The sequence below is a fragment of the Nyctereutes procyonoides genome, unplaced genomic scaffold, assembly GCF_905146905.1.
Source record: "Nyctereutes procyonoides isolate TBG_1078 unplaced genomic scaffold, NYPRO_anot_genome, whole genome shotgun sequence".
Classification (NCBI taxonomy): Eukaryota; Metazoa; Chordata; class Mammalia; order Carnivora; family Canidae; genus Nyctereutes; species Nyctereutes procyonoides.
This window is the reverse complement of record NW_026575043.1, coordinates 20993841-21006152: the sequence shown is the minus strand read 5'-3', so window position 1 is coordinate 21006152 and position 12312 is coordinate 20993841. Positions and strand designations below refer to the sequence as shown.

Genomic DNA, 12312 nt, shown 5'->3' with positions numbered 1-12312 from the left:
ATGACTAAATTTATCACTACTTTATTTATCACCACTTTAGTTTTGAAGTATTAGTTTTGGGGGAATCTTCACCATTATTTAAAAATAGTTATTTTATTTGTAACCAATATCTCTGAGGTGCAAAGAATGACATTTTGGGGCATGTACTTACTAGTCAAAGGAAAGTCACTAGCTCATGTGTCTGCTCGCTTGCACACACACATCCATTTAGGCAGCAGGTACTGGGTTAGGTAGTGAAGGTTCAAGTGGAAGTAGGCCAAGGCTTTACAAAGCTCCTGGTGTCAGGTACATACTCTAAATTATTCTAACAGGGATATTTATGAGGAAGGAGGGAATAACTTGGCCTGCGGGTTTGGCAAGTCTTTCTAGTAAAGATAAACAGATAAACATCTTTGAAAGATAAACAGAATTTTATCACAGTGCAGCAGCCATGCTACAAAGGGAGGCCAATGACAAACTCAGAATTCAAAATCCCATATTTCTAGATGACCAGGAAAATGTATGGAAAAGGAAAGAGGAAAATACGGAAGGAGGAACAGAGTTTTGGAGGAAGGAGAGATGGAAAGAGAAAAACTACTTTTTTTTTTTAAACATGAGTCTCTGAACATGGGATGGAATTCTCTGGTAATATATAGTTGCTAGATCAAGAGAGAAGGAAAATACCCTTTGCAGTAAAGTTGTGGTTTTAGTATTATAGCTTGCAGGGAAAATTTCGTTCCCACCAGTGAGCACATACATCCAACTTCTGTGCCCCACAGCTTCACGGCAGTCCCATTTCCAGGCCACCTCTTGGCCTCTAGCATGTTGTTTCTAGCCTTACGGCGTACCTCCATTCCACTGCCTTGTCCCTGCGGGTTTATGGATAGTGTGTCACCCCACCAGGTTCTCCATCTCTTCATGACAGGCAACCTGACCCTGTTCATCTTTCTTCCCCAGAGGCCATACTATGCTTTGCTTATAATAGGCACTCTACAACTACTGTTCAATCAAAAAATCTTACTAGAAAACGAAATACCAAAAAGCGTCATAAAAATCTGTGACCCAATGGTACAAGATTTCTAAACCAATAGGAATAAAAATTCAATTATATTTAGCCAGAATTATATGTAGCAATTAACTGACACTTGCTATTATTTTTTAACCTAACAAGGAATTTTAGATATTTTTTATTTCACCTACTAACCACATGTTTATATCTTTTCCTCACTATCATTTAATAATTATTGTAGTGAGTTACCAATGTTGTTAGACAGTTCTGGAAATAACATACATGTATCTCCAATTACTGTACATTATGCTTTAACATTTCCTATATTAAGCATAATTTGGACACATCATCACAATTCTATTCCTGCAACAACATCACATATGTAGTTAAATTACTTTAGAATATGTCAGACAGAAAAAGTCTGGTTGTGGTAGTTTTAAGTACGTGGTTTAAGGCCTGTTCTTTTATCTCTGCGTCCAAACTTGGTTACAAAGCAGTTTCACTGGAAAACAGTGTGTTTATTGATTGATTACCACTGAAACAGTTTTTTTTTTTTGAAAAAGTTTTTAAATATAAGATGTTCTCACTAGTTTAGAGATTACTAACACATAGATTAATAGATTTGGCTTAGAACCAGAGAAAAGAGGTTATCCCCGTGCTAAACATTCAACTCTATCCTTCTGAGGGACACTGTGCTGACAAAGCTAGGACTGTTTGAAAAGAACAAAGTCCAGTAGTCTCTCCTTATCTGTGGTTTTGCTTTCTGTGTTTTCAGTTGCATTTGGTTAACCAGTCTTGAAGCAGACGATCCTCCTTCTGATGTATCCTTGGAAGATCAATGTAGCCTAACACTACGTCACAATGCTGACATCGTGCACCTCACTTCATCTCCTCATATGGGCATTTTATCATCTCACACCATCACAGGAAGAAAAAGAGTGAGTATGGAACAGTATTCTGGGAGAGAGAGACCACATTCACACACCTTTTGTTACAGCACATAGTTGTAATTATTCTATTTTATTACTAGTTACTGTTTTTACTCTCTTACTGTGCCTAATGTATAAACTTTATCAAAGGTATGTACATACAGGAGAAAAACTGTGTGTACACTACAGGGTTCCATATATATTTTTTAAAGATTTTATTTGTTTTTCATGAGAGACAGAGACCGAGAGAGAGGCAGAGACACAGGCAGAGGGAGAAGCAGGCTCCATGCAGGAAGCCTGATGTGGGACTTGATCCACCCTGGGATGGGATTCCAGGATCACATCCTGGGCCGAAGGCAGGGGCTAAACTGCTGAGCCACCCAGGAATCCCAGTGTTCCATATTATCTGTGGCCGCAGGCATCCACTGGAGGTACTGAAATGTGTTCTCTATCATGGATAAAGGGAGATAAAACATCTCTCTCCTCGAGCACAAAAGGAAAGGTATACCCGTAGGCAGATAGGTTTTGGGAAACATGGAGAATGGTTTTGAGCTCAAAATACCATTTTAAAAAATCAGCCTTAGATAACATTTTCTGAAATCGAAGTCTTAATTTTTGGTACATGTTAAGTGGCTTATAGCTCAAAATAACCCTGTAGGATAAACCAATTTAGTTATATAGGGGTTCATTCTATCACTGATTTATTTGAATATTTCATCTAAAAGTTATTTTAAGAAAGATGGTCCACTGAAATAGCCTCTTAAGAAAAACCTTAAAGGTATAGAACTAGAGTGGTTCCAAAGTTCTTAGAAGTCTCTGGTTCTGTCCACGGCCAATTCCCTCAAAGTAAAGTTAAAGCTTTCATTTTCTATTCAGTTTAGACTTTGCCTGGGAGTGTAATTCCACTCATTGCTGCTCAAAACATATCAAGTCTCTGACTGAAGTAAGTACAATTTACGTAGGATTGACTAAAAGGCAAGCCCTCTATTCCTCTGGATACTTGGCTCTATCTGTGGGTTATGTCAGGACCTAATCTTGGGTCTCTTGTGGAGCTGCTTCATTGCCTGTGGTCTGGTACCATTAGGCTGCACTAGGAGATGCCAAAAAAAACTGTTCTTTGAAACTGATTGTATTTATGGTACGGATGTAGCCCTTCATGAGAGTAATCTCTTGAGTTTTCATGCCAGGAAGAGTGTATTTCTAAGCAATTGGGTGCTTATATATCACAGACACTGTGACTCACATTACCATTCATGGTTTTCTCTTTGTATAGGCTACTAGGAAGCTCAGAGCCAGACCAGAGGCTGTTCCTGGCTGCCAAATGTCCCGTCTTCTCAGCATCCATTTTGATTGTTAGCCTCATTCTAGTTTTCCTATCCTTATTTTCCTGATCTTCTTACTTAAGACACACATCCTGATTAAAAACACGTTGAAATATATTAGGAATAAAATACAACACAGCTTGTTTCAGTTTATTTGAGAAAAGAAGTTATTTGCAAAGCTTCTTATTTATTAATTGAGAATTTGGAACACTGCTAAAAGACGATAAGGTTCCCAGGCTAGCCCAAGGAAATTTAATTTAGCCACAACATAGCAAGATGTAGTGTTAAGAGAAGCTACTGTCATTCAAAACGAGTTCTGAAGGATAATTCCATATTCATGTTAAAAAAGAAATCTCTCTCATTAGAGAATTTGTGTGTAAAGACATATCACGGATTACCCAAACTCATACAGGCACAAGATACATAAGTCAGCTAAGAAATTCATAAGCATTTAAATAAGAGAAAGTCCAAGGGCCTTATAAATAATCCATATTTTATTCAGTTAGGTTGACTTGCTCTTTTTTCCCTTATATAAACAAATAACTAAAGGTAATTTAATTCAGTGAGAGTAGTGAAGTGAATACAGATCTTTGAAGAACAATAAAATGTTAATTTTATGATCCTATTTATTTTGCTAAAGCTTCATGATAGGATACAAATGCAAATTTTGACTCAGGGGTCAATTCTTAATTTTCCAGCAGTAGAAAACGAAGTCTGAACTTTATAAGCAAATTCGATATATTTCATATAAATATAATAATGTCTTGGACATATTCAGAGGTCTAGAGTGTGGCTCACATTTACTGGGCTTTCATTCAGCATTTACGCATTTGAAGACTACCTACTCAAATTTTCTTGACAGATCTTGGATTCTAGGGGAAGAATTCTGCTTCTTTTAACCCTTGGTGCTACTTTTAAATGCATGACTTCAGAGAGTGGCACCACTGGATTTGGACTTAGAGAACCATGCTGGTGATGAGAAGAAGGATGCCTGGTAGCACTAAAAGCAGAAGGTGCAGAGATCAGCAGGAGGCTGCTATAAAATCCGGACAAAATCTGATGAGAGCCAAAAAAGGGGACACAAAATTTCTGCCAGTAAGAGAAATATGTGAGATAATCCACTGGGCAAAAAGAGGGCCCTGTGGATAAAATAAGGAGAAAAAAATGAAGTGATTTCCAGCTTGAGAGCTGAACATCGAGACAATGAGAGGGAATGCAGGAGGGTCATGTTTGCTGGGAGGGATGCAGGATTTTGTGCAGACACACTGAATTTGGTAGCATACCCAGAAGATGAAGGCAGGCTTTGGAAGGAAGGGTTTGCAGGCTAGGGGAAAGCGTAAACCAAGGGGGAATCATCAGAGCACACAGGGTTGAAGCCACAACTGATTAGCACATGTGGGGGTGTGAGGTCAAAATGCAATGTAAGGGAGCTTTCATATTGAAGGAAGAGAGATAGAGGAGGAGGAGTGTCTCAAATGGGGAGGACACCAGGAGACAGTGGTATCCTGCGTCCCAGGAGGGAAGGAAAGAGGATCATGGTGGTAAATGGGCCAAAGACAAAAAAGTAACAGAAGGAATTTGGCAGGGCCGACTGCAGTGGAATGAGGAGTAAGCGGAAAGCATGTGCAGACCATTCCTACCATGAGCAGGCTATCAGGGGATCATCTATGTTAAAAACAGACAAACCACACTGGTCTTTTTTTCTACAGGATTGGCTATTGGCTCTTTTAGAGTCATGATGTTTTCCTACAGAAGCTGGTTGTCTGTTCTATAAGGTTCCTTTGGCACAAGCCCTCAGCCACCATTCTAGTCATCCCCATAAAGGAACAGATGCAGACATGGGGCAAGACAAGAGCATGAGCAACCAGAAGCATGGGAGGGAAGGTGATGACAGCATCGGGACACTCACAACTCCACAGCTCCCATTCTGTACCAATCAGGAAGGAACTGGGGCCTCTGGTCCAGAAAGATTTCCTTCCCTTAAGGTAAATGGGGCCATGTGGCCTTGTGCCACATGACACTTATAGCACCACACATCTTCCTTGGGAGGATGGCCTTTTGGTAGTCAATCCAGCTCTGCCAAAGCTAGACTCACCTGTATTCTGCTAAAAACCTCTCCTCATGGCACAGTGACCCTGCATGCTCTTTCTGCTTGTTTTGATTAATCTCTTTTTTTCTGATAAAATCCTGCCTCCCATCTTCCTTTCTTCTTCTTCTTTTCTTTCCCCTCACTACTCTTTGGCAGAAATACTATTTTTCAATAATACTGCTTCTACCTCTCATTGATATTTTAGAATATGGCAAGTTAATTATTTTCAGCTTATATCCCCCTTTGTGATAATATTGCCTTAGAGTATGCACACACATTACAGAATATTTACTTAAGAGACCTAAAACAAAATATCCATTGGGAGCAACGTCTATTAAAATATCAACTGTGGAATGACAATTTTAAGCATCTGTTTTTGTGTTCTGTCTTAAAAGGAGCACACAATGGGGTCATCAACCTGGAGCAAGAGAGGCGCTCCAAAGTCAAGGGGGCGTCCTGGGGGATTCCCACAGAGGACTGTAAATCCTCAGTAGCAGCATTCAATGTGAGTTTCAGATTTGTGAGCAAGGCCAATGGAAAGCAAGATGAAATTATTTAGGGAAATTAAAATTACACAGCCCAAACTTGGACCTGGACTTTGAAGTGAAGAGTTACTAAGAACAGAAGGTGATGTCAGTAGGTCCCCAGGAGGTTTTGACAGACAGCTTACGTGCACCTATTGGTGGGACACCAGAATACTCTGATCTATCTCTTATGCCAAGAAGTCCACCCAAAGAGAAAGAGCTGCATCTTACTGTGGAGACAGGTGGAGGCTGAGTCATCAAGGAACATGGGGAAAAGAGTTGGTACTGGAGGTACACAGGAACTCATTAACTCAGTTCCCTATTGGCTGTATCATCTTAGGTTTGCTGCTTTACTGCTCTGAGCTGCAGCTTCCTTACTTGCAAATTGGGGGAAATTAAAAAGATCTGCTTCATGGAGTTTTTATGATGATTAAATGAGATGATGCAAGGAAGGGCCTAACGTGTCTGGCTCATGAGAAATGTTGAAGTATAAAAAGGCTGCTATTACGGTTGTATTTGTAAAATGGAGTAGTAATATCTATTTCACAGTAATTCGACACTGAACAAGACAATGCATACTAAGGATATGATATACAGTGCTTGATTCACAGCATGTGATCCACTGATGTTAATTCACTTTGGAGTCCCCCTCTCTTCTTTCCCTCTAGACACTAGGGGATCTGTGTGAATATGGAACAGATACCCCTGAGGCAGTAAACAGCCTTCGTGCAAGGACTGATTTTATTAACATTATTTTAATCAGAATTTGAATAAAATCAGCTCTCCCAAAGCTTTTGACCACTGGAATGAAACTGTAACTAAGCCTCAACAGTGTACAGAATTTGGTACAACAAACACATGTAAGACTACTACCTCCAGTGGATCTAGTTAGCAAAATGTTGGAAGGCTCTGTCATAATACGGTCTTACTAGAACAGAAACTCTATGAACGCAGGCCCCGGATAAGTTTTACTCTCTGCTGCATCTCTAGTGCCCAGCAGAATGCCTGATACACACTGGAACTTCAATACATATTTGTTAACTGAATGAATACGGCTTCCAGGGATATGTTATATGTCAGTGTCTTTGTGAAAAAGTTACCATCCACAAGGATCATGGAGAGGAAAGCAGGCACAGGAGGAGGCCCAAAGGCAGCTCTGGTGGTGACACTGGACAACTGACATACCACAGCATAATGATACATGGCACTGGCCTGACTCAACTCAGGAATACTGGGCATTCCAACATAGCCCTTCAACCTTAACCAGGTCATAAAAAGAAGGTAATTTCAACCTAAGTAAGACAAACTCAAACACTCCCAACCATATTACCACTACCTTAATTTGAAAGTGCTTCACAGATTATAAATTCTCGTTTAATAATTTGTTGGCCTGTGTGTACTTTTTATTAGAGTCCCTACTAAGTCAGTGGGGGTGGGGGGAGGTCTAAAAAAAAAACACAATATGAATGTGACAAGATTTCTGCTCTTCACAGATTCAAAATATAACAGGAACCAGCAAATCTTTTTTCAAGGGCAAATTCTGTTAATTCATCCATCTGCTCTACCCACACTTGACCCAGGTGTTCTGGCTCCATTACGGAGTCAGATACTCAGGACTCTAGAGAGATTTATGACCCTGGGAGCACAGAACACAGGTCTCTAAGCCTTCTGTCCATAGCTCCCATTCTCTTGCACATGTTAAAGACTTAAAGAATAGAAATCAACCAGATTCTCTTTTCTTAGGTTCCAATATTCTCAACACATTCGTTTTCAGGCTGGCAAACGAAAATATAAAGGAACTGCAAAATGAAACAGGCTGTGCTGTAAGGTAGTAACTCTTTCCTCCATCCTTAAGGAAGAAAAAAATGGAAGATACGGTAAAAATAAGCACTGGGTTCTCTCTTATTCCTCAGGGTTAGGAGGATGCCAGGGAGACACTCCTCTGTGATAATAACTGTATGCAAGAAATACGAGAGGCTTTCTGGGTGACTGTGGATTAAAGTTAATTGTAGAAATATGATTGCTAGTAGACGACTGCATAGTTTAGTAGTTGTGGTCATGAAACACGAGGTAGTTTTTTGCATTTTGGTTATTTTTAATTATTTAAAACAAAGAGGCTTATTTTCCTCTTTACTATTTGGCATTGGTTCTTCTGACCTTTGAATATTCTTCTCAGTGAAACAGATGGTGGCATCTTAAGAAAACAACATGTTCACAATCACTACCAGTGACTGATATTTCTGACAGTATGGACTTGTCTTCTTCCCATACCAAGTTTTGTTCATCACCTGAGATATCTCATTTACTCATCGCCGGAGATGTCTCAACGTTTTGGATTTTTCCTGGTGTTTTTATTTATTTATTTTTTTTAAGAAGGAAAAGGAACTAGCTTTTAAGAAACCATATGTCCCACATATCTTGCTCTCTGAATTGAGTCTACCACTTAACAATGCTATTGACAAGATATCCCTGTGATAGAGCCTCTTCCCCCATTCCTGCTCATCCTTTAGGGGACGGACCAAGTCTGAAGGTCTTAGGGCATGGAGAGCATTTGACTGAGGATGCAAGAGCAGGGGTGCTGGTAAAGAAGAAGAGAGAACCTTGTCTGACGTAGCTCGTGTGTTTAGCCAGAACATAGAGAGAAATAGTTCTAAACCTGAGATTGTCACTCTGTGGTGCTCTAGCTTAGGGTAGAAGCTGGGGCTTGCTCTTTGAACATTCATCTAGTCCGAGGCTCTTAGAGGCCTCAGCAATGGTGGTGATGAGGATGGGCAGGCCGGTAACGGTAGCATGCACACTCGAGCATTCCAAACAGCAGACACAGAGAACCAGCCTGTGCTGCCAGTGGGCTGGGGAGGGGAGGCTGGGGGCCCCTTTCTCAGGGCTCCTGCTGTAGCTTACTCCACCTAATTGTCTTCCTCAAGCCTGGTGAGGCAGCTTAGAAAACAACTACCCTAGTAACCATGTGATCACTTGTTAGTAATGGGCTTGCCTATACACACCTTATGGTGATCCCAAAGAGAAAGGAATCAAGCTGGTTTCATTTGCGGGAAGGCCTTTTAAAATATAATAGGTGAATTTCTGGGGGAAAAAAGAAAGGCTAGATATAAATTTGGTTGGGGAAACCAAATCTTATCCTAAAATTCTTAGATTTCTCTCTATTCAGATATGTGAAGAGGAAGAAAGGAAGATAAAATTATGTGACCTTCTGTGCCCTAAGCATGGTCACCCTGGTAGTTAATCGGAATCTTTTCACTTATCCTTATTAATAAGGAGTTACCTATACACACAGCATTCACTCATACGTTTCTTTTGCTTTTACAGTGTGTTATTACGGAGAAAGCAAAGTTGACTCAAATATGCTCCCTACACGAGAGTGATGGGGCAGGATTTTACACAAAGTGTCTGGAAGACAAGGGAGGAGCCATCATAAATATGACCCATACATTTGCCATATACTGTTGCTTTCATTAGTGCCTGGCTTGGATGCTGCGGTGAGAGTGGTGAGCAAAACCACATATAGTCCTTGACCTTCTGCAGCCTGTGGTCAGACTAGTGTGGAAGGCATTATGGAGGTAATTACAAAGTTCATGTAGAATGACATCTGGTTTAAGTATCATGACAGAGAAGTCACAGTGCTGTGAGAGCTTGCAAGACTGGGGAGTGCCCTTCCTGGGGTCTAGGCAAGTGAGCAGAGAGCGGTGACCTATACGAATGGAGAAAGACCCTGGAGACACAGGAATGGCATGGATTCAAGGTAGCACAGTATTTAAGGACATCAAGAAAAGGCCAATATAAGGGGAGCACCCCCAAAGTGGGAAGGTGATGGAATGTACCCCCTAAATGGGAAACTGACCCTGTGGCAAACATGGGCCATGGTAAGGATTTTGAACTGTATCAAGAGCAGTGAGAAGCAACTACATTTTTTTTCTTTTTCCTTAATTGCTTAATAAGGAATAGAGTTGTTTTGGGAGGTTTCAGAGAGCTTATCAAGAGTCAGTCTATTAGCTGAATTTTGAAGGATGATTAGAGATTTGCTGCATGAAGGGGGTAAGTGTTTCAAACACAGGAACCAGGAAGTGATCACATGAAAGCCTAAAGCCATGTGGCACCATTAAGAAAATGGGAGACATCTGATCTGGATGAAGTGAAGAGAGGTAGAGAGGAGGTGAACACGGAGAGGGGCCTGTGAAGCTAAGGAGAAGGAATTTTACTCCAAAAGCCACATCAGTCCTCTGGTGCACTTAAACAGGGGAGAGGGTGGCTGCAGGGGAGCATGCTTATCTTGACTCTGTTCCGTACAATCAAGGCACCCCTTCTGCACAAAATCTCTACCTAGCCTGCTTACCCCAGCGCCCAGCCCTGCTCAGCAAGTTAGGCAAGGGTACAAAGGGGACCGATGGTAGATTATGGGTTCAGCCAACCAGATGAAGAGTAACAATGAGCTGGGCCAAGCTAGTGGGGGTGAGGAGGAGGGGATGGGCCTGAGTGGTGTCGGGGCAGAATGTGGGAGAACAGAGAGCTAGGTAAAGGGAAGGGATCTTGGATGAATGTCCAGTCCCCAGCTCAGCTGGGCAGCTTTGGATATGTGTGAACTGTCTACTGCACCCGGTGCTTGGGCTGGAAACAGACCTGGGAGTAAACATCAAATCAAGGTGGCAAATGAAACCATAGAGTATATATTCCATGTCTCCACAAGTTTAGAGGTCCACCACTGTCCCAAAATCTTTTCAACCTTGGTCTGAGAAGGAAAGAAACAGAACACCAAACTTGAGTACATTGTGAATATTCAATAAAGAACTGCTTAATGAATGAGAGACAACTGGACCAGGATAGAGGCTCAATGGTTTGTTCTGGCTCCAGCATGGCTGCAAGAAACTACACTCTTAACTTAGCATTTTGCTTAGTAAAGGAAGGGCAAAGGAGATTTTAGATAAGATGCTTCTGCCTGCAGAAATGATTTCTGGTTAAGACAACATAACCACGAGGGATCAGATGCCAGGGAGGGATATTATATAGGGAAAATATTTGTATTTATTCTCAAACTGTGGATGAGCAAAAAGAAATGAGGAGGGCATGAAATGAATAATTATGCTACAAAACAATATATATAATGAATTGATTACACAAGTAATTTTACACTAGGCAAAAGGGGGGTGTACTAAATCCACTCAAAAATTACTCCAGAAACAAAAGAATATAAGGCTAATAGATGCATTAGTGGTATCTAATGAGCCATCTATTAAATAAAACAATTACCTTGAGAACAGAAAAAATCAACTAACTGAACACTGATGAATATTAACTGGCAAATTAATATATGAAACATATATAATTGGAGAAACAAAAGTGAGCTAAGTGTATATAGTGCTGCAGATTAACACCTAGGGCCAAAAAGATGCTTTAAATTCCTGTCTAAAGGGGCACCTGGGTGGCTCAGTGAGTTAAGCATCTGCCTTTGGCTCAGGTCATGATCCCAGGGTCCTGAGATTGAGCCCCGAGTTGGGCTCTTTGCTCAGCGGGGAGTCTTCTCCCTCTTCCTCTGCCCTTCTTCCTGTTTATGCCCTCTCTCTCAAATAAATAATTAAATAATCCTAAAAAAATCGTCTCTAAAATGTCCAGATACTCTCCTGAAGCTGTATCACTGCACACAAATGGACGTACATAAATGTCTTCCTTGTACCAAGGAGGCACTGTCCCTGCTATGTGAGTTTCATTTGGAATGGTCTTTCTCCTTCCAATTATATTCTGCTAACTGCAGTTTGAGTCATTCTCTCTAATCCAACATACTCAACCAATCACCAAGACCAGCTAATTCTATTTCTCAATAGATCTCAAAACCAGTTTCTTCTTTCCTTTACTCACCATTGCTCCAGTCTGGCCTTCACCATCATGACTCAATGAATCAATGCCATTGGCTTCTATTTTTTTTTTTTTAAAGATTTATTTATTTATTCATGATAGACACAGAGATTGAGAGAGAGGCAGACACAGGCAGAGGGAGAAGCAGACTCCATGCACCGGGAGCCCGACGTGGGACTCGATCCCGGGACTCCAGGATCACGCCCTGGGCCAAAGGCAGGCGCCAAACCGCTGAGCCACCCAGGGATCCCCAATGCCATTGGCTTCTAACTGGCCTCTGTGTCTTCAGCTTCCTGCATGTCTGGAGTGATCCAGGTAAAGGGGCCCTGGAGTCTGCTTAAAATACCTAATGGCTTTCCTCTGCCCAGCAGCCTGGCAGGCCACACAGGGCTCTGTCTTCTGTGGTCCCACCTCCAGGATACTCTCACTTTGCCCGCTGTCTGCCACAGTGGCACCAAACTGCTGGCACTTCCCCAGGCTCAGCACGAATTACATTGGTTGTCGTCTTCTTATTATTTATTTATTTTAAAACATCTGTCCCCTCTGCTTTTGCCTCCCTTCACCAGCAAATCCCCACTGGATCTTTGCAGCTCAGACC

General features: G+C 41.3%; 2 protein-coding genes across 4 annotated transcripts in view; one reads left to right on the top strand and one right to left on the bottom strand.

Moving 5' to 3' along the window:
• LYRM4 (LYR motif containing 4) overlaps positions 1 to 12312 on the bottom strand; it is a 162278-nt gene that overhangs the window by 138621 nt on the left and 11345 nt on the right. The window lies entirely within an intron of this gene.
• The window catches only part of FARS2 (phenylalanyl-tRNA synthetase 2, mitochondrial), a 526347-nt gene continuing 515834 nt past the window's right edge, over positions 1800 to 12312 (top strand). The window contains exon 1 of one of the 2 annotated variants that reach the window (XM_055322558.1): positions 1800 to 1926. The gene's annotated coding sequence lies outside the window, so the exon portion shown is untranslated. The remainder of the gene's footprint in view (positions 1927 to 12312) is intronic. The other variant, XM_055322563.1, reaches the window with a different exon arrangement.